The 21438-nt window shown below is 40.7% G+C and overlaps 1 protein-coding gene across 7 annotated transcripts in view; it reads right to left on the bottom strand.

The window, feature by feature from the left end:
* The window catches only part of TBC1D5 (TBC1 domain family member 5), a 535195-nt gene extending 524393 nt beyond the window's left edge, over nt 1–10802 (bottom strand). For 6 of the 7 annotated variants that reach the window (XM_041733756.1, XM_041733755.1, XM_041733751.1 and 3 more), the window contains exon 1: nt 10669–10802. The gene's annotated coding sequence lies outside the window, so the exon portion shown is untranslated. The remainder of the gene's footprint in view (nt 1–10668) is intronic. The other variant, XM_041733754.1, reaches the window with a different exon arrangement.
* Nucleotides 10803–21438: the final 10636 nt, after the last annotated feature.

The raw sequence follows: 21438 nt of genomic DNA, 5'->3' as shown, positions 1-21438 counted from the left end.
GACCAAAGATAAAAATATATTCTATATTCTACCTGAGAGGACTTTCATTTGCTTCTGTCTGGCACCAAGAACCACTTTAAATTCACATTTTGAGGTTAAATTCACATTTTGGACCAGGTGACACTAAATTTGAACTGCATATCAAGAATGAAAGCTAAAAAAAAAAAGAAAGAAAGAAAAAAAGAAAGCTTATGGTTATAACTTCTTAGGAATAAGTATTTTTTCAAGTCCAAGGCAAATATTTTTATAGCCTCCTGTGAGGAAGAACATGAAAAGGGTTTTAATCATGGTTTAACCATACTCTATGACCATAGCTCTTTTGGAGTCCAGTTTTATAGGGAAGGGAATATCCTATTAGATGCCCTCTCTGGGCATATATGGGCTTTAATTTCTACACTGTGCTTTGGGAGGCCCTCAAAACTAAAGGTTCACTAGAATGTGGCATATATCCTAAAAGGAAAAGCAGTTTTAACATTCTGCTTACTTCTCTAAATTCCTGCTTTCATGTAGATTTTGACCTGGTAATTTCTTACTATCATGTTTGCTCCTAAGGAAAAGAAATTTCTAGCATTTCTAATTATTTTCAGGGAGTTACCTTATCCATATAATATAGCTGACCATATTACCTTGTCTACAATTTTAATAAGCTTCATATTTTTACATTTCAATCACTAAAAGTTTTATTTTGTGGGTAGGTATAATATTGATTTAACAATTACTCTTTATTCAGCTTGATTTACTGGTACAATCTAGGATAGAATTTTGCCAAATCCCAAAACAGATCAATTCGATTATAAGACCTTTAAGAGATGGACAAGATTCCAAAATTCATTTCCTAAACAGATATCTGTATAACTGCTATGGAATTTATTAGTCTATTGATTTTTTTTCTCCACCAATAGTATGTGTAATGTACAAAAATTCTGTATTTGAAGCTATTGGAAGAGTAGCCAAAGTGGTAAAAAGATGACAAATAAGAAACTGAGTTCAATCTTGTTTCTACCAAGAAATAGAATAGTAAAGAAAAAGACCAGTATGTGGAACTATATAAAATTTAATCATTCTTCATAAAAATTTTTAAAATGTATAAGCAAAATTAAGACAAAATTGAAAATATATGCAATATATAAAATACACCAAGAGTTAAAATCTACAATATGCAAAGAGCTCTGAAAAACAACAAAAACCCAAAAATGGACAAAGGGCTTAAAGATCACCTGACTCCAGGGACACCAGTCAGAAAACCCTACAGAAACAAAGGCAAGAGATGATCATCTAGAGATAATATACCAGAGTAGAAGTAGTGGGCATAAAGAGACAACAGATTCAAGACTTATAATTCACTGAGACTGATGCCGTTACATGAGGATTTGATGAATAAAAGGGGTCTACCAGGTTTCCAGCTTCAACACCGGAAGGATGGTGGAGTCATCCATTGAGATAATTAACTTGGGAGAGGGAATAGGTTTTGTAAGAGAAGATGGTAAAATCAGTTGCACATGTTATGAACATGAGTTTTCTGTGGGCCAAAAATAGTTATCCAGTAAGCAATCAGATACACAGATCTAAAGCTCACAGAAGAAATCAGCGTTGGAGATCTAAGATTAGACTCTTCAGAAGCTTTTTCTCTCTTTGACATTAATCTCTTACTATCTCCTCAGCCAGTCAGATATTACCCTACAATTCTCTGACAATGTCTTTATAAAGTATCTCTCTTTCATTCTGTTAATGCTTCCAAAACAGTGGTTTTCTATGAGGAAATCTAAGTCTAATCAATGTTTTGCCACACGCTTTGTAAGGCAAGATGCATGATGGCCACTGGTGGTGGCACTATGCTGGTAATTTTAGTGACAAAAAGGGGGATCCCTGGGTGGCGCAGCGGTTTAGCACCTGCCTTTGGCCCAGGGCGCGATCCTGGAGACCCGGGATCGAATCCCACGTCGGGCTCCCGGTGCATGGAGCCTGCTTCTCCCTCTGCCTGTGTCTCTGCCTCTCTCTCTCTCTCTCTGTGACTATCATAAATAAATAAAAATTTAAAAAAAAAAATTTTAGTGACAAAAAGGAAGGAAATCAAGGGTACTGATCAAGACTTCTTTGCAGATGGGGGGAAAGCATCTGTACTCCTTCCTCAGTAAAGTAGAAAGGAGGTAGTGTAGCTATTCTCTGAAAGAGAAAATAAAGTGTATCTGGAGAATAAACAGGAAGCCAGAAAATCATTAAAAGGGTAAAGATGTACAAAAGGATAATCAGAGAGTAGACATGGGAGCAGAGAAAAAAGAGCTACATACCAGGCACTTTCCTGTCCCTACCTTTCCTATTTTGTCCTATCTTCACTGCTTCCTGGTCTATCACTTCCCAATGGCTTCCATAACACTCAGTTCTGATAATTACATTATTTGGCTTGGAGAACTTCAAGTAGACCATAGCAAGACCACAGCTTGAAAAGAAAACTCACCATAAAAGGTAGGAAATTATACCACCTGACCAGAGACAGAAAATCAGGATACCTGATACCGCAAATAAACAATGTCACAATTTGATCCCTGTAGTCTATCAGTGGTCCCTTTTAATTTGTGCCAAATCACATAGAAAGAAATCTTCAAGCTCTAGGGAGATGAAAATGTAAAACCTCAGAATAATTGCTTGGGCAGTGGAGCTAGATCTACAATCACAATTATAAAGGAAGCTGCAGGCACTTTAACTTAAAAGTACCAGAGTGTTGTGTATATTACCATGAGTATTTTGACATAAAAGGAGAATCACAAAACTTCTGAGCCAGAAGGGTCCTTAGAGATCATCAGTTCTGGCTGCTATAACAAAGTACCATAGACTAGAAGGCTTATAAACAACAGAAGCTGATTTCTCACAGTTCTGGGAGCTGAACTCTGAGATCAGAGGGCCAGAAAGGTCAAGTTCTGGTCGAAGGCCCTCATCCAGTTTGCAGACTGCTGACTTACTGTATCCTCACAAGCCAAAGAAAGGAAGCAAACTCTCTTAACTCTTACAACGGCACTAATCCCATTTGTGAGGGCTCCACCCTCATTACCTCATCTAATCCTCATTACTTCCCAAAAGGCTTACCACCTAATACCATCACATGGGAGAGTGAGGGAACAGGGTTTCAACATACAAATTTGGGGGGAACACATTCAGTCCATAACAGAGATTACTTGAGGTGGTTTTCCAAATATTTTTAAATCCTTCTGAGAACTGGATAGATCAATTCACAGTGATATCATATCAAATCATTTCAAGTCAATGAAATTAAGAAAATCATTCCAGCACAATTTCCATAAATGAAAATTAATCATGAAAGATGAAAAAAGAACTCTTCTATAAAAATGGCTGGTTTCAGATGGTATGCTTATTAACTGTTTGGAAAATATAAGAGAATCAAACAAAAAGTGGTTATAATAAATAGAAAGGGACTAATTACAAAATACACACACACAAAAAATCTGTGGCTCTTCTATTGTGCAGGAACAGGTAGCAAAAATACACACACACACACAAAGAAGAATCTCATTCCCACCAATATAAAGTAAAACATGGTGGGACTGAACAGAAGACAAAATGATCTATCTTCTGATATCCATAGAGAAAGAATAAATCATTAATTCAGTAGTACTGAGAAACCTAATCAAAAACTCAAAAATTTAGTACCTTCTACTTCACACTATACAACTAAACATGTTCTGGAAGAGCTAAACCCAAAGTTTAAATTGAAACTATAAAAATAGTTTATCTTTTAATTTTTTTTAAAGATTATTTATTTATGAGAGACAGAGAGAGAGAGAGGCGGCAGAGACACAGGCCGAGAGCCTGACATGAGACTCGATCCCGGGTCTTCAGGATCACACCCGGGGGTGAAAGCGGTGCTAAACCGCTGAGCCACCCAGGCTGCCCAAAAATAGTTTAAAAATATAAATGAATAGCTACATAAACAAAAGGCAGAAAAAGCCTACAAGATTCATAAAGAAAGAATGAGACAGAACTACATAAATGTTAAGGTCTATAAGAAGGCAGAAGAGGAGGAGGTATTAAGTATGCCAAAATGAAGCTGTTAAAGTAAAGAAATGATGATAATGCTCAGTAACAGCTAGTACAGGGCCTCTCAAACAGCTTTGTAGTTAAGGGAAAAATAGTACAACCTTTCTGATAGGCAATGTGGTCATGTTTCAAAAGTGTTAAACATGGGCATATCTTTTGACCTACTAATAATTCCACTCATAATTTTTTCTAAATAAATAATAATGCATAGGCACAAAAGGATATTAGCCACCGTAACATTCAGTGTAGCACTGCTTTTCATGTAAGGATTGAAAGTAATCTAGGTGTCCAAGAATGGAGGACTACTAACAGTACATTCATACAATGAAACAGTCACGGAGCCACGAAAAATTGTGTGGAAGAGTAACATCACTAGTAATATAAAATATTAAAGGAGAAACACAAGTAACAAAACAGCATAAATCCACTTTTAGTTAAAAAAAAATAGGTATATCAACACATACATGTTTATCCACATATACACACACACAACACAGGATAAATAGGTTAAAATTAACCCCTAAACTATTAAGAATAATAAAGATTGGAGAGGGGAGGCAATTTATCCCAAGTCTCCCTACACCATACATACCTACTTACCAGAACGAGCATTCTTACTACAAGACTCCTGGACCTCATGTAGAAGAAGTCTAGTTTAATCAATACAGTAGACAAAAAGGGAAATAGTTGTACTATCTACCCATCTCCTAACAACTCCACCTTCTCTCCCAACCCCTACCAGGAAGCCAGGGCAATCAATCCACCATCTCACCAGGGTGGCAAGAGAGGGAATGTTAGTAATTCCTCTTGTATTCCTACAAGGGAGCTACTGGAATATCTCCAAAGGTACCCATTCTGGGAAATTTAAAGGGGTCAATTCTTATCCCCACTAATTACCAGCAAACAGAATGCCCCCATCTGGAGCCAGAATCTGTAACTTAGGCTCAGTCTTCTTGCAGTGTTCTACCATCAGAAAGCAGGTACAACTCCTCCCCCCCAAGGTGGTTACATGAGAAATGGGGGCTTACTTCTCACTGATCTAATTATTCTTAAGATACATTATTTAGAAGTAGAGACCCAAAGTGCTTTTGGTTTAACCTTTTCATGTCACTTAGATGTTTAGTAACAGTAAAAAAAACACTGCTGCTAACCAACATTTGCAACTTGGTTTTCTAAACTACTACTTGCAGTACAAATCTAACTTTTCTTTTTCAGCCTCTCAAGACAATATAACCCCAAAGAGAACTTAAGAAATCGCCAATAGTGCAGATCATTATTTTTGATCATGCTTTTCTAAAATTTCACAATAGGCATTACCTTTTGTAATAGAAAATAAATTTTTTTCTAATGGCAGGCTAAGCTATCATACTGCAATTATTCAACCTAAGATATTCATATACAGCAATATTATCTTTAGCTATACCACAACTAATCTGTCATACAAAACTAAATCCACTCATTTTTTAAAAGTAAACCACTCTTCTAAATGTAGACTTCAAGATCCATAAAGGTAAAAAGTAAGCATTCTTGTCAACACAAATTCATAAAAATTTCCAATCATCTATAATGCCTATTTCAAATCTCTTAAGTTTATTTTATCTCAAAAAAGTAACCCAATAATCAGCTTCCCTGGGCAACTGAGTTAAGAAGAAAAATCTGCACTTACTAAATATTTTCACAGAGTCAGTCAAAGACACCACATGTAGCACAGAACAATGAACGATACTATCTTTACATGTTTTTCATTTGAACTAGAGGACATTTAATGAGCATCTACTGCATGCTAGGTCCTATAACAGGTGCTAACGATATAAAATGTTGACACACAAATCCTGTATTCCAGGTCTTTTTCTAATCAAGGAGATGATCATGATAATTTACAAAACATATAGAGAGACTCCAACCCTTTATCTCCCAATTCCAAAAGTCCAAAAGCTCTGAAAACTAAAACTGCTTTCGAAGCTGTCAACAAATCACAGCCTGAGACTTTTTGTGGTCTCTTTTATTCTACTTAGTGTAAACATGTATAAATTCTCTGGGAAAATTAATGTGTACAACTATGGGGTGATTGTTCCTATGCACAGGTTTCATGATATATGGTATATGCGCCATATTGATTTTCTAAATTCCCAAAATTTTCCTTCTGAGACATATATGCTACCATAGGTTTTTAGATAAGGGGCTGTAGATCAGGTCTGGAGTATGCCAGGACAGATGGATTAATTTAAGGAGCAAAGGAGTCGGCAGAGGGAGGTAAAAGTTATAGTCAGAAAAGCCTTCAGAAATAAGGTTACCGGGCAGCCCGGGTGGCTCAGTGGTTTAGAGCTGCCTTCAGCCCAGGGTGTGACCCTGGAGACCCGGGATCAAGTCCCATGTCGGGTTCCCTGCATGGAGCCTGCTTCTCCCTCTGCCTGTGTCTCTGCCTCTCTCTCTCTCTATCATGAATTAATAAAATCTTAAAAAAAAAAAAAGAAAGAAGGTTACCGTGTTCTAGGCTCATAACAGTACACCTGAAAATCTTAAACCAATAAAATTAAAAAAAAAAAAAAAGGGCAGCCCAGGTGGCTCAGCGGTTTAGCGCCGCCTTCAGCCCAGGGCGTGATCCTGGAGACCTGGGATGGAGTCCCATGTCAGGCTCCCTGCCTGGAGCCTGCTTCTCCCTCTGCCTCTCTCTCCCATTCTGTGTGTGTGTGTGTGTGTGTGTGTTTCTCTCATGAATAAATAAAATTTAAAAAAAAATTTTTAAACCAATCCTTTCCTATCACCACCAAAAACATCTTTTATTATTTCTACTGACTTCCTTGTTTTGGTAGATCAGAGCAACCAGACCGTATTCATTCATATTTAATTCCCTAAGAGTATTACTATACCAATTTTATATTTAATCCAAAAAGTACAAACTTTCTGTTTTGCTGGCCCATACAGCTTTATGCCAAATAAATGTATGATTTCCATTAAAGTTATTCAATTACAGTCAGTCTTGATTATGTATGATCAACCACACTGTAGATTACCCATAGTAAAACACAGTACCTAACACTTACATGACAGCATTAACTACGTGTCAGATACCAAGCATTATGTATATGTACATATGCTATACTCACACATACATACATATATATACACATATTTAATCCTCAAAACAATTTTCTGAGGTATTATTATCCACATTTTAAAGTTGAGAAAAGTGGGTCACTATAAGGCTAAGTAACTGTCCAGCATAACATTACAACAGACATCACAACAGAGTATGAACTTTGAGAAAATATTTACAACAGGGATTTGTTGTTATACCGACTTTCTTCCCAAAGGATTACCCAGTTAACGGAAAATTAATGCTCCTGGAATCAGCCCATATGCCCTTTCCTCTCACTTCCCCCTCCCACAACTGCCCGCACCCACAAAATCTCACTTCTCAAGTTCCAGTACATAACTGTAATATTACTGCCATTCTAATCATCTGTCCAAGTTAAGAGAAATGTCTTAGACCAAGTGTATAAGCACCAATCCTCAGACTGGTGTTGATACAGGTCAAAGCTTTCAGTGATTGGAGACAAAAGGACACTGAGATTGTCCTTATTACTTTTTCATTGTTAAGATATGGTAACAATGACTCATGTTTAAATTGTTATCATCCTTACTGGCCAAATGAAAAGTCAGTGACCCATCAATCCCCCCCAAAATCCTAAACGTTAGTATAACAAATACAGGATAAATCTATGTATGCACTATGTATGTGTAGAGTGGGGGAAAGGGTGGAAGACAGGCATACAGAATGAACGAAAACTTGCAGGGTCAAAAGGAAATAGACACTACTTTCACATTTAACGGTGACTTAGAGACTTGAGACTGGTCTGGCAAACAGGTGCAAACAAAGCTTTGCAAATTTCAGTATCTTATTCAGAAAAGATTACAAGCATTGAGGCAAGTTTTTATTTTAAACTGGAATATGATGGGGGAAACTTAAAAAGATGACAAGTCTGGACTTTAAAATTAAAGTTAAGCTCATAATTTTTAATAATACTATGAAAAGGAGATTTTAAAAAGCATCATTAATTTTTCTTCACCAAAAAAACTGCAAGAAGATTATTAAAGCATGGACTCTAGAGTCAGCCCGCCAGAGTCTCAGCTATTTTACTCTCTCTCTAGTTCAGTTTCCTTAAAGATTTTTGCGAACATCACGTTAGTTAAGATACATAAAGCGCGGGGATCCCTGGGTGGCTTGGAGGTTTAGCGCTGCCTTCCGCCTAGGGTGTGATCCTGGAGTCCCAGGATTGGGTCCCAGGATCAGGCTCCCTGCATGGAGCCTGCTTCTCCGCCCCTCCCTCTCCCTCTCTGTCTCTGTCTCTGATGAATAAATAAATAAAATGTTTAAAAAAAAAAAAAGATAAATAAACACTGGCACTTCATGCTTCAAAAGCACTGCCATAAGTATTATTTAAGAACATGAAATAACGGTAAAGTAAGGACTAGAATAAAGACCTTAAAAATTACGATGCTGAAAGTAACTGATGTTACAGTTCAATAAAGTTTTTATTTTTTTTTCTTTTTTAATTTATTTATAAGAGTCACATAGAGAGAGAGAGAGAGAGGCAGAGTCACAGGCAGAGGGAGAAGCAGGCTCCATGCACCGGGAGCCCGATGTGGGATTCGATCCCGGGTCTCCAGGATCGCGCCCTGGGCCAAAGGCAGGCGCCAAACCGCTGCACCACCCAGGGATCCCTCAATAAAGTTTTTAAAAAGTAGATATTTTTATAGACAAAGTATGAGATGAAGTATGATACTTTCAATTTACATTCTTAATTAGGTTGAGGGAAAAATCTGAACCCATTTAGGATAACTTCAACAGGCTGAAACCCTAAATTCTTTACAAGTTAGCCTCCGAGGCTCTGAAATGCATTGCTCAATTGTGGCTGTTGTCTGAAAGAGAAAGCAAACACTCAATACTTTCACTAATAAAAGAAAACTTCACCCCAGCAATGGATTCAGAGACACCAGGATTCACAGCCTGTAAGTAGATAAAACCCAACTATCCATAGCTGAGTCCTTCGGCTGGATACGCCAAGCTTCCACGGAAAATTCACAGGCCAGGTGAGGTAAGCACCACAGCGCGCACACCTGCTGCCTGCACTCCTACAGGTTGGGGCAATTTTCCCCAGCCCAACTATCCCCTCTCCTGGTATCCCAAAATAGTATGCTCAGTCTCCAAAAAGGATGGCCCTGATGTGAACTTTCTCAGTCCATCCTGCCTTTTGCCCCTTCTCTTGTTACCTCTACACTCGGGATGAATTAAGACACTTATTCGTGGACACATCATTTTATTTCTTAGCATACGCATTATCCACGCCCTTGCTACTCAGTTGTTCCTTGTCCAGCAGCACCTAGGAGCTCTAAGGAAATGCAGAGTATCAAGATGCATCCCAGATCTACTAAATCAGAATGTACAGTTTTAAACACCGGCCCCAAGGGGTTCCTATGCCCATGAAAGTTTGGGAAGCACTTGCTTGGACTCTACTGCAGAGAGTTGTAAAAATTTTAAATGCTCAAGTTTATATTTGAGTTCAGAGATGTAGTATGGAAACTCTAAGACGTGGAATCAGAGGAGTTCAATTAAGGGAAATGACCAGCATATAAAGGAACTTAAGTGTTCAAAGGTTTATTTTCAACAATGCCTACATTTAATACTTCCTGCTTCAAGTCAGTATGGTGTGCAACAGCACCCTGGCAGTTTCCTTGGTGCTGTATTTCGTTGTACGAGGACTACAAATAATGACTCATTCTAGAAATCTGCACGCAATCAGGCCCAAAGCTGCGCAACCTGGACGCTACAATTTCAGGATTTAGTACAATTCGGCCTCGATACACACAACTCATTCCCGAAAATCATTATTCAGGAAGAAGAAAGAAGGAAAAAAAAAAAAAAAATCTGAAGGCTGTGAACTTTCAAATCACATTCTGAAACCCAAACTGGTTCATGGCTGGCGCTGAACAAACCCTAAGTCGCCTGCAGAACCAAAAATGGTTTCAGGAGGTTTGTGTTCGTTTCTCCAGGAAAAAGTAGGGGAAGGGGCGGGGGGGGCGGGGGGAGAGCAACTTGCACAAAGTTTGTCTCAGATCCCTAAGAGGCCTCAGCTGGCACGTTCCTACGGGTGAATACGCGTTAACCCGCACGAAAACGCGTTCCCGTCCTCCGAGGCGGATGAGCCTTCCTGGGTCTAAGGCTGCATTTTCCGAGGTTCGGGGATTCCGGGGCCCGTCCGCTTCCGGCCTGCGGAGGAAGCGCGCCGCGCGCCCCGGGCTGACACCAACAGGAAAAGTGGCCAAGCGGGAGGGCGAGCGGCCGCCGGGCCCGGGGCTCCGCGCTCGCGCCGCCGCCGGCCTTGCAGCCTGGAGCCCGGACCCCGAGGCAGGGCCGGCTGGCCGGGAGCCCCCCCCGCACCCGGCCCCACGCCGACCCGGGAGGCGCAGTGGCGGCGGCGGCGGCGGCCTCGGGCCCTCCGAGGCGCGGCGGGGGCGGGGGCGGCTGCACGTGGGGGCTGCACTGGAGGGAGGCGGAGGCGCTCGCGCGGGGGAGGGGGCTCAGGCTTTTTTACGATCAGCATCATCTTGTTTTACCTGTGGCGCAGCAGGGCTCCCCAGCTCCTATTCCCTGAATCCTCCTCCTCCTCCTCCCTCCTCCTCTTTCTCTCTCTCTCCCTCAGTCTCTGCCGGGCGCTCGCGGAACCGGCCGGGCCCGGCCCGACCAGACAGAGAACAGGGCGGGAGGGGGCGGCGGCGGCGGTGACCAGCGAGCACGTGACCACGCCCGCGCCGTCACGGCGGCCGCCGCCTGCCGCGCGCCCTCCCCGCGCTCCACCTCTAATAACCCCGCGGCTCCGGCGCCCGGGACGCTCGTGCGCAGGCGCCCGCCCGCCCGCCCGTCCGCCCGACGCGCTCGCTCTCGGGGCTCAGTGTGTGGGGACACGCGGGGCGCGACGCGGGGAGCGAGCCGCAGGCCAAACCCCCTGCTGAGCCGGCCCGCTGCCACGGCGCATGCGCGAGAGGCTTTCCCCGCCCCCTCCCTTCCCAAACTTTCTCCTCGACCTCCTGCCCCCGTCGGCTGCGGCTGCAGCCTCAGGAGCCTGCCTCGGGGACTCCGGCCCGCCCACCCACCTCCACCCTCCCAGGGTGGGACTGAGAGCTGTCAGCCCCAGAAACTAAGCGGCTGGTCCGCCTGCCTCAGAATTTACATGATCTTCCCGCCTGCCAGCGGCCTTCCATCCAGCCCAGTGGACTCCTATCCGTACGTGCTCCAGGACCCAGCCTGTCTCTTACTCTGAAGCGTAGTCTCCTCTGCTGTGCGGATGTCATTAACACTGTGCAGACCTGCTTTGGCATAACCCATACATAATATTTTTTTTTTTTTTTTTTTAGCAAATCCACAACACTAGGCTTGGACTCTATCGCTGTTCATAAAACCCAGGACAGTATCTTTAGCATGATGGTACCTCAGTAAAGTTGTGATGACGGGTTATCAGAACACAGGCAATGCCTAAAGGCTTTATGTCCATCACCTCTGCTTACTCATGATTTAAGATTGACTCCCTTCACCCCTAGCGCATGGAATGCTGGTGTTTGTTTCTTGACTATGAAAGCCTTTGAATGGGAATGCCAATTAGAGTGGTAAATGCTTCACCTAGTAAGAAAGATTTATGGTCTTTTATTAGACTATCTTCTCAAAGGGTTCTGAAAGAAACTAATACTGTTGAGTTCAGAAGAAGGAAACCAAGGCAGAGGAAGATCAAATTTCCAAAGGTTAGCTAGCTGCTACTGAGGGTCCCTATGTGGGAGGCCTTTGTTCACAAACACTACCCCTCCCCCCCTTCACCCAGGGATCCCCTCTCTACTGGCCCTTTTTGTTGCAGGAGCTGGACAGGTTAACGCCTCTCCTCTAGCCAGGTCTAATCAGAGCAAGTAATTAAAATGTAAAAGCTTACTAACTGGCAGTTCTGGCTAAGTCCGGTCATCATTGCCATTAAACTAAGTGAATACTGAGATGACGTTCAAGAAATACAACTAGCAACAAAATTCCAGAAAACGTTGGGATAAATGTTAATCAAGAATCGGTATTGACAAGGGCATCTGAGAAACTAGAAAATAGGAAAATCACAACCCTCGAGCCTCCAATCTGAAATGTTGGTGGACTTTTTCCTACATTTACCAGTGTATACACACACACACACACACACACACACACACAGTGATCCCACCTGATAGTTGCAGCTACCACCTAGGATATGCTAGTAGCATCCCATTCTAAGTATCCAGTGCAAGGTTCAGACTCTGTGAAAGACTGTATTTTGGTGGCCTATGATGAACCCCAATATTCATACCCTTGTGTAATACCCTCCCCTTGAGTGTGGGCCGGACCTGGCACTGCTTTAACCAATAGAATATGGCATAAATGACTGCCACTTCCAGGCTGAGGCCTTAAGAAGACTTTGCAGCGACAACAATGAAATTTACTGGACCTGTACTCATGGAAAACAAATAATTAAGAAATCCTCCTACCCAATTGTGTTCTGGGAAATAGCTTACCACACAGAACCAGCCTTCGCCATATGACTTAGGTGAGACTCTTTCTCAAAAGACTAGATGACTCCTTGTTTACCTGTGACAAGACCAAACACAGATCTTTCCCTTTTTGCCTGAACCTGCTGGCAAGGTCAGGCACAAACTCTTCAACCTCCTCAATCTCATGGATGATTAGCTGAGATTAGAGCTGTGTGTTGCCTTGAAATTGGCTAGGCACAGAGATAAACATGTCCTGGTTGACTAAGACATCTCCTGATTACAAACCCATTCCAACTGATGCAGGCTAGCTGGGTCCAAGGACCCAGAGGGGTTCCCACAAGACCAGCCAAGAGGGTCCTTGGATTTGCAGAAGATAGAAATCAAATGCAAGCCAAGAGAAAGTGAGAGCAGAATTTATTGAAGACATTGAGTGCAGACAAAGCATCGGGAAGACTCAGAAAGGAAAGAATGAGTCTCATCTTTATTCGTGTCTATTATTTTTATTGAGGACTATGGTCTCTTGTCTTCTCAGGCATCCAGGAACAAAGATGAGTGTTTAAGTGTCTTCCATAAGTTGGGACACCTGGGTGGCTCAGCAGTTGAGCGTCTGCCTTCAGCTCAGGGTGTGATCCAATGGCCCAGGGATGAAGTCCTGCACCGGGCTCCCTACAAGAAGCCTGCTTCTCCCTCTGCCTATGTCTCTGCGTCTCTCTGTATCTCTCATTCAATGAATAAATAAAATCTTTTTTTTTTAAGTGTCTTCCATAAGTCATTTATGCCCTGGAGCTAGGGAATCTTGGAAAAACGTTCATGAAGACCCCACGTAGTCACTCCTTAGATGTTATCTACTGTGCTGGAGGATTCCAAAGAAATAATTAACTCCTTGAACTTTACAAGGAAGTCATACATTATCTATATCATAAGGCATGTGTAAGGTAGGAGTGTAGGTCCTGATATGAAAAGAAGCAGCAAAAAAAGCCATTGTTCATGAGGTCCCTTCAATTTCCCTGTCTCACAACTAGAAATCATCCCACTGATAGATAACCTGTCCTCCTGTCCTCCCTATACTGATAGATAACCTACTCCTCCCTATAAAAGTACAAGGCAAAACCTCTGCTAAGACACTGTGATCCTCAAATCTAGGTACTTTCTCCATTGCAATAGTCGGCATAAAATCTATTTCTTTGTTCAGTGAGTTTTTGTTTTTGACAACAGCTTGTTTTTGCTCTTTGGAGGAAGCACCATGTAAGAAATCTAAGTACTCTGAGACTCTCTTGGTGTCAGAAGTCTAACCTAGCCATTTCAAGAGGCCAAATAGGAAAACTGAGGCCCCAGCTGTGTTCCCATTGGATACAACACAACTTACTACACATGTGAGTGAGCCATCTTGGAAGTGGATTCTGCAGCCCTATCAAGCTGCCCCAGCTGATGCCACGTGGAGCAGAGAAGAGCTATTTTTCACCATGTGCAAATTGAGGAATTGTGAGTGAATATATAGTGTTGTGTTAAACCACTCAATTTTGTGGTAGTTTGTTAGGTAGCAATAAATAACCAGCCTAGACCCAAATATCCAGCTGTCTGCTATAAATGTGTCCCAAGTGTTCCCACAGGCACCTCCAACCCAACCTGCTCAAAACTTGAGTTTTGCAAATTCCCTCCAAACCTGCCTCTTCGATGTCCTCTATCTCTGTTGGTGGTGCATCCTTCCCCCCAGGGCTCCAAACAGAAAACCTAGGAGCTTTCCCTGACTCCTCTTTATCCTACAACATTCAATCACCAAGTGATGGGCTTTCTTCTCCAGCTTCACCCACATCTCACTTCAGATCATCCTTATCTCTCTCCTGAACTACCGAGAATTAGTCAGGTTTTTCTATGTTGCAAGGAAGAATCATACGTGTACCCAGATTACCTCAAAGGTTTATTGTCAGGTAGGGAGTGGGGAGATATGGAAAACCAACCCAGTCATCTCCTATCTCCTATGGGCCTGAGAGGCGCAGCTGGCCTTTTGGAGAACTACAGAATGACCTCATCCTTTGGGCCACAATAAAAGCTCTAAGGATTCAGCTTCTCTCTGGCTTCTCATATCCTTAATCTACAAAAGAAAACCTGAGGGGTTAGTCCCCAATTGCTACAGAGTATCATGACAGGGCTGGGACTGGCCCGAAATCTAATCTAGGAAAAAGAAACTAAAGTAATAAAGTTGATGATTAATAACTCCACAAAATACAAACATTGTATGAAGATTCACTTTCTACTTATGATCCTACTTATAATACAATTCATATTTTAAGGTAGAAACATTAATTTTGAACAATATCAGCATTCTTAGATAAATTGCAAATGAGACACTCAATTTTGTTCTGCCTTGGCATCTCTGTACATTCTCTGTCTCAGAACATGGCAGAAAGTGAAGTGTGCATGACACACACACACATACACAGATGCAGATGTTTTCTAGGAATAATAGAAGTCCTCTCCTAGGCCTCTGACTCTGAGGAAACTCAGCCTGGATCCTCTGGCCAGGGTAACATCCATATTCCCTCTCCTGGCTCTTTTCTCTTCCACTCCACTCCACTCAACTCACCTAGGTAAATAGGCCACATTCAGATCCTGAAATTGCCATAGGGACCTAGACTAACATAGTAACAAGATGCACATTCTGCAAAGTGGCAGTGAGATGATATGGTAAGCACGATCTGTGTGTGGAGCTGGCATTAGGAATCATCTCCTCCTTTAGTAAGTAGCATCCAGGGAAATACCTGCTCAGATCTCCTGCTGTAAGGAACACAGTTGACTTTCAGCCTCAGCTGTTGTCTTGCCAGATCCACCACTGTGTTTATGCTGAGATCGTATTTCCCTTGGGTTGCTCCTAGTCAGTGATTGAGCGCAGCAGGGGTATTAGCGCAGGCCCATTTTTGAGGGATGCAGGATTCCTCTAATGGGCAGCTTTGGATCAAGGATTCCCCATAGGCCTGGTCAAAGCTTTCTTATGACTGCTTGCAGTCTTAGGATCTTCTTGGTCAATCTTCCTTCCTTCCCCCTTTGCTTTTACAGTTGTCAGACCTGCATCGTGGTCTGAAGTCTCTCCCTAGCCCAGCTTCCATGTCCCTCTTTTTATCCTTAGCTAATATTTTCTCAGTAAAAGTTGTGTGCATCCAATCCCATCGTGATGTCTGCTTCTATGAGGACCAAAATTGAAACCTACTCCCATTCTAGGCCCATCCTCAGACTAGAGCAAGAGGGTACAGTTATGGTTAATATCAAGAAATTTAAATTCTTTAATTCTTTTGTTTTGGAGTTTTGAAAAACTCTTCATCTCCTAGAGCCATCCATTAAATGCAGCTAACCCCAGGTAGGGATAACAGTAAGCTAAAGCCTTTCACTGTTAAGAAAATAAGACAGTTTGAGTTATTTTGACTATAAAGATAGTTGTTAAGAATGTAAAAAAGATTGTGAGTATAATAATAAAATGATTAAAAGTTTTAGGGGATAACAGCCATTTGCCTCCTTCCCTCCCTATCCTATGTTCCTGTAGCAGATAGTTTGGGAGCTGTTTATTCCAGCACATAATAGTATCTCCCACAAGATTCAATCACCTCTCCCGTTCCCCATCTCCAACCTCAATCAAGAACCTGAAACAAGGTCAAACAGTTCCTCTTTCTGAGAGAGTTGAGAATTGAGATTAAAGCAGCATGCCTAGAGGAGTGTGGCTAAAACTGAAACAGCCTCATGGAGTAGGCCATTTCATCAGCCAATGCCTGACCAGGAGACTAGAAGCCATTTTAGTTATTTACAACAGAGGAAATCTAATACAGGGAGCGAGTAATGCATGTAATGGAAGAGCTGAGGACCAAACAAGCAATGGGGAGGTTGCCTGAGATTAGGAACAGCAGAAGGGAACTATTCTATCCCTTAGGTGAAGAGATACAAGAATGAGATCATGTTACTGGGACCCCAGGGCTGGGGTCATAGGCTGGAATCTACACCATGGTAATAAAGAGTCTGAGTAGTTGTAGGGGTGTCTGAATGGCTCAGTCAGTTAAGCATCTGCCTTTGGCTCAGGTACTGATCCCAAGGTCCTGGGATTGAGGCCCTAGGATCAAGCCCCTGGGATGAGCTCCTTACTGGGGTTCCCTGCTCAGGGGGATGTCTGCTTTTTCCTCTGCCTTTGTTCATCCCCCTCCCCCTACTCTTGCTCTCTTGCTATCTCTCTCTCTCAAATAACTAAATAAAATCTTAAAAAAAAAAAAAAAAGACTGAGTGGCTGCATGCAGAGAAAACTGCTTAAGGTAGTATTGCTCAGAAGGCATTTACAAGGTCACTCCTCCCCCACTGACAACCACAAGGAGGGGAAAAATTTTCTAAAGAAGGGTCATGGTTATTTGTCAAATGGGGACAAATTTCGGCAGACAATACATGTCCACTACTTTCTTTCCATTTATTACATAATTCCAAATGCTCTTACCTAATATAAACTAATTATCCATTACTAACCCTGTATTAAAAAGTAGGTATCAGTAGGTTCTCAACCAACTGATTAGTGATATTGGGCTTTAAAGTCATTTTAACTCTCATCCCAGTCATGAAAAAACAAAAATGACATTATTCTACAAAGGGAAGACAAAAAAAAAAAAAAAGTGCTAAAACCAATCATTGATTTATATGTGGTATGTAGTATCTGCATTGCATATTTGGGTGTAATAGATAGCTGGCTCCTCTACCCCTCCAAATTTATTTTTCTCTTTTTTCATTGGAATTGACTTTTAGCTGGGCGTATGGCCCTCTCTCTGTAGACTACATTTCCCATTCTGCCTTGTGACTGGGTATGGCTGTGTGACTTTATTTTCATCTATGAAGTGTAAGAAGGTGCAATGTGTACATTTTCCACATTACTTGCTTAAAAGGAAATTGCTTGCTTTTACTGTGTCTTTTTTATTCCTGCCACCTGGAACACATGGCAGAGCATGGTAGCTGGCAGAGCAACAAGACGGAAGGAAACTAGGTCCCTGAACTGCTTCTTGGAAAGCTGTCTCCCAAAATTGACTGCCCCAAGACACCTTTAAAGTATAGAGAAATAAATTTCTACTTTATTTAAACCACTGAGGTTTCTTATCTCTTCTTTGAGCCAATACCCTTTACCCTACCTGATACCATATATAAGGTATTATATCCTAACTAAGTTGATATGTGAAGAATCTCATGAAAGACTGTCTAGATCAACTTTTTAAAACAGAGATAAATTCACTTGCCCTTAGAATAAACAATGTCAACATTTATGGTTATATGAAGAATATTCAAATACTTTGACATTGCAAGGGCCATATTTACATCATTATGCTTTTTATTATCATCAGAGCATCATACTCAAAGTTGCCCTTAAAAATTTTGGGACTGTCAGAGACTTTAGAAAACAGTATAGTATAGAGGTTAAGTGCATAGAACCAGGATGGCAATTACCCAAGTTCAAATCCTAGTTCCTCTTACTTGTTAATGATATAATCTCAAGCAAGTTATTTAAACTCTGTATATTCAGTTTCATTTGTGAGATGAAGGGGGATACTAATAGGCTTTAATTTATCAGGTTTTTGTAAACATTAATTGAGATAATCCACTGTTAAGTAAGGTATTTAAGCACTTGTAACCATTCAATTAAAAAACATATATTGTGTTATATTATTTTATATCTTGGAGTCTTAATCAGAAAAGTCTTTATCAGAAAAGTACATCTGCAGTCTGGAGAAAGAGCAAAGTATTCTAGATATAACAATAACGATTGGGATCCATTGTTTGCACACACAAATTAGCAAATTCTGAACTTTAATTTGGGCATCAAAAAGACAAAGGTATTTTTGTTGTACGGCCCAAACATCTATGATATGCTCACAAATATGCCTAAATGGCAATGCAGTAAAAGTAATGTCTTAGCTCTATTATTTTGAAGCACCATATCTCAAAACATTATCCTATTAAGAGAAAGAACTCATAGAAGAGAGATAATCAGTGTTGATTTTCAACAGTTCTGTAGAAGGACAAAGGAGTCATGATCACAATTATGTAAAACCATTTCTTTAAAGCTTTTGTTCTCTGTGACAGCATTTATTTCCATTGGATTAGTTATTCTTGGTCAGGTATGTACAGATGGTTCTTTAGTAAACACCTTTCAACAGTGATTTTATAGTGTCTGTATTCCATATGAGACCCTCACACTTTTTCCAGGTGCAGGCTTTCAATGTTGTGCCAAGAAAAGTGTAAATAAGCAACATGGCTTATACCATTTAGTTTATATCCTTGTTATAATGTTTGTCCCATTGTGTTATGACCAGCTGTGTGAATGTCTGACATTCCCTGGACTGTGAGTTCTTCGAAGGTAAGCAGCAGCATCTCCTTATCAGCAGTATTACAATACTGTATTAAAATACCAGAAGCACTTGGCATCTGGTAGGTATTCAATAAATGATATGAATAGAGGTAAATATGTATCACATTATGGAAATCATCAACTTGCTACATGATTGAACAATATTTTATTTATCTCTTACAGTGTAACAAACTACCACAAATGTAGCTGCTTAAAACAACATACATTTATAATCTCACAGTTTCTGTAGGTCCTAAGTTTGTACATGGTTTACCAACTTTCTCTGCTTCAGTATAATTGGGAACTATTCTAGAGTCTATTTACCACATTAATAATGTGGTAAATTAATAAGATGTAAGTACTTAGTCCACTCAAATGAAGAAACTTGGTTAGGTTCACATGCTAATTCATGAGAATGTCCAGAGGTTTGCTCAAATGCATTAATGCTCTAGACACATGAATGTAAGGGGAAGACAGTCAGTCTTACACAGAGGTCCTTACAATTTGACTGGATGAGTTGAACCCCAAAATCACCAGACAGTTTTATTAGGATATATGCCCATCTAGAAGTCCTTTAAAATGAAATATGAACATTGAAGGTATGCAACACCTCTCTGCTAGCTTGGGAATTCAGAACAGAAATATCTCATGTAGTCCTTGGCATGCTCCAGGTGATTCCAAACATTTGAATAGCCAGCCAAAAGCACTAACCATGCATACAGGGCAACAAATGCATGAGAACCATCAATAACGGGGAAGTATTAATTAGCTATTGTTACAATAATGGTGCATAACAAACAACTCCAATTTCTCAATGACTTACAGAGAGCATTTATTTTTCTCACTCAGGGATTGCAGGTTGGCTGTGGTTCACATAATCTCATTTGGGTTTAGCTGTGCCAAACTGGGCTAGGCTGGACTCCAGGCTTTGGGTGGGGTTCAGGTCTGTTCCATATGTCTTCTTCATTCTGTGACCAATGCTACACAGGGGATGTTCATGTTCTACTCATTGCAGATGACAGAAGTACAAGAGAAGCAAGTAGAAACATTAAGTAATTCTTAAGGCCTTTGCTCACAAGTGACACGATATTACTTCTGCTTACATTCTATTGGCTAAAGCAAGTCATATGGCTAAGTTCAATATCAATATGGCATGAAAGTATACCAGGCTTACTTTAGTGGGAGGTGATGCGAAGTCCCATGACAGAGAACATGCTGAATAATTCCAGTATAAAGAGAGACTAAAAAATGGGGAGTAATGAGCAAAGGCAGGTATAAGGTAGCAACCTTAGAAGCTGGTCAAGTTGCTTGTGACACTGTAATGAGCTCCCTGAGTGCTGCTTTCAAAGAATAAGGCACACCATTATGTAACTAACAATTCAGGCCATGCATTGGTACAACTCTATCCTCCCTTGATATGTAATCCCCTATAAAATACAAAATCTACATTATGGTAATATAATAAAGGTAAAGATTTTACAAGCACAAGGGCCTTAAAAATTACAGTTCCCATGGCAAATATAACATAGCTTTTTTGTGCCCATATACTGTAAAGACAGAAGTCCTAACTATAAACAGTAATGGGAAATCATGCATATTCAGGGATGTGGGTGATGAAAGAGTTATGGGTTCAGTTAGAAAAATTACTTTGGGAATTTTATCTTAGGGATGAAGCCTCAAGTAATGTAAAGCATAATACAACTGAATGTTTAGTAGGTGACTGAATAAAGTAATTTCCATTCAAAAAGGCTGCAATGTTGTAATCCAAATAAAAAGAAACACATTTTCTTAGATGTATTATGGATAGTGCCAATATTTTATTCCTGTGTTTTTGTTTCAAATTTCAGTAGTTTTCTTTAACTGATGGTTCTTTGTCGGGATCTATTTCCTCACAAATGAATCGGCCCCATGAACCTGGCAAACTGACATATTATGTTTCTGTTTACTTAACTTGCAGACCCTCCAAAGATCATCTGTTCTCAACTATTATTTACCTATACAGGTTAGTATGGAATCATTTGCTGCTTGCCATTTAACTTGGCTTATCTGAAGGACAGTGGATGTTATACTCTATTTAATTAATTAATTCGATATCAAATTTAATTTAAATTACATAGAAACACCAGAAGTTGAAACACTATTCTATCAAAAATACTTAAAGAACATAATGCTATTCCTTCCAATATAATGCTATTCCTTCCAAATTCTGTAGTGTCATAATAAGCGTCACATATGCAGCCAACTCCTGATATCCAATTATCAATTCATTTATGTATGCCTTAAGACATGAACAGATGTATTCCTGAAAAGCTGGAGAAGAGCTAAATTCCATATATCAGACTATTCTCTCATTTAACTTCTATATCTTATGTTAAAATATTTAGAGGTATATTCCTAGGGCAAAAGCCTTTAAAAACATGTCTACAATTTGGGCTAACAAAGAGACTGTCTAGAGATGTCTCACAGGCTGCCTT

The sequence above is a fragment of the Vulpes lagopus genome, chromosome 19, assembly GCF_018345385.1.
Source record: "Vulpes lagopus strain Blue_001 chromosome 19, ASM1834538v1, whole genome shotgun sequence".
In the NCBI taxonomy this organism is placed as follows: domain Eukaryota; kingdom Metazoa; phylum Chordata; class Mammalia; order Carnivora; family Canidae; genus Vulpes; species Vulpes lagopus.
This window is presented reverse-complemented; position numbering and strand designations above follow the sequence as displayed.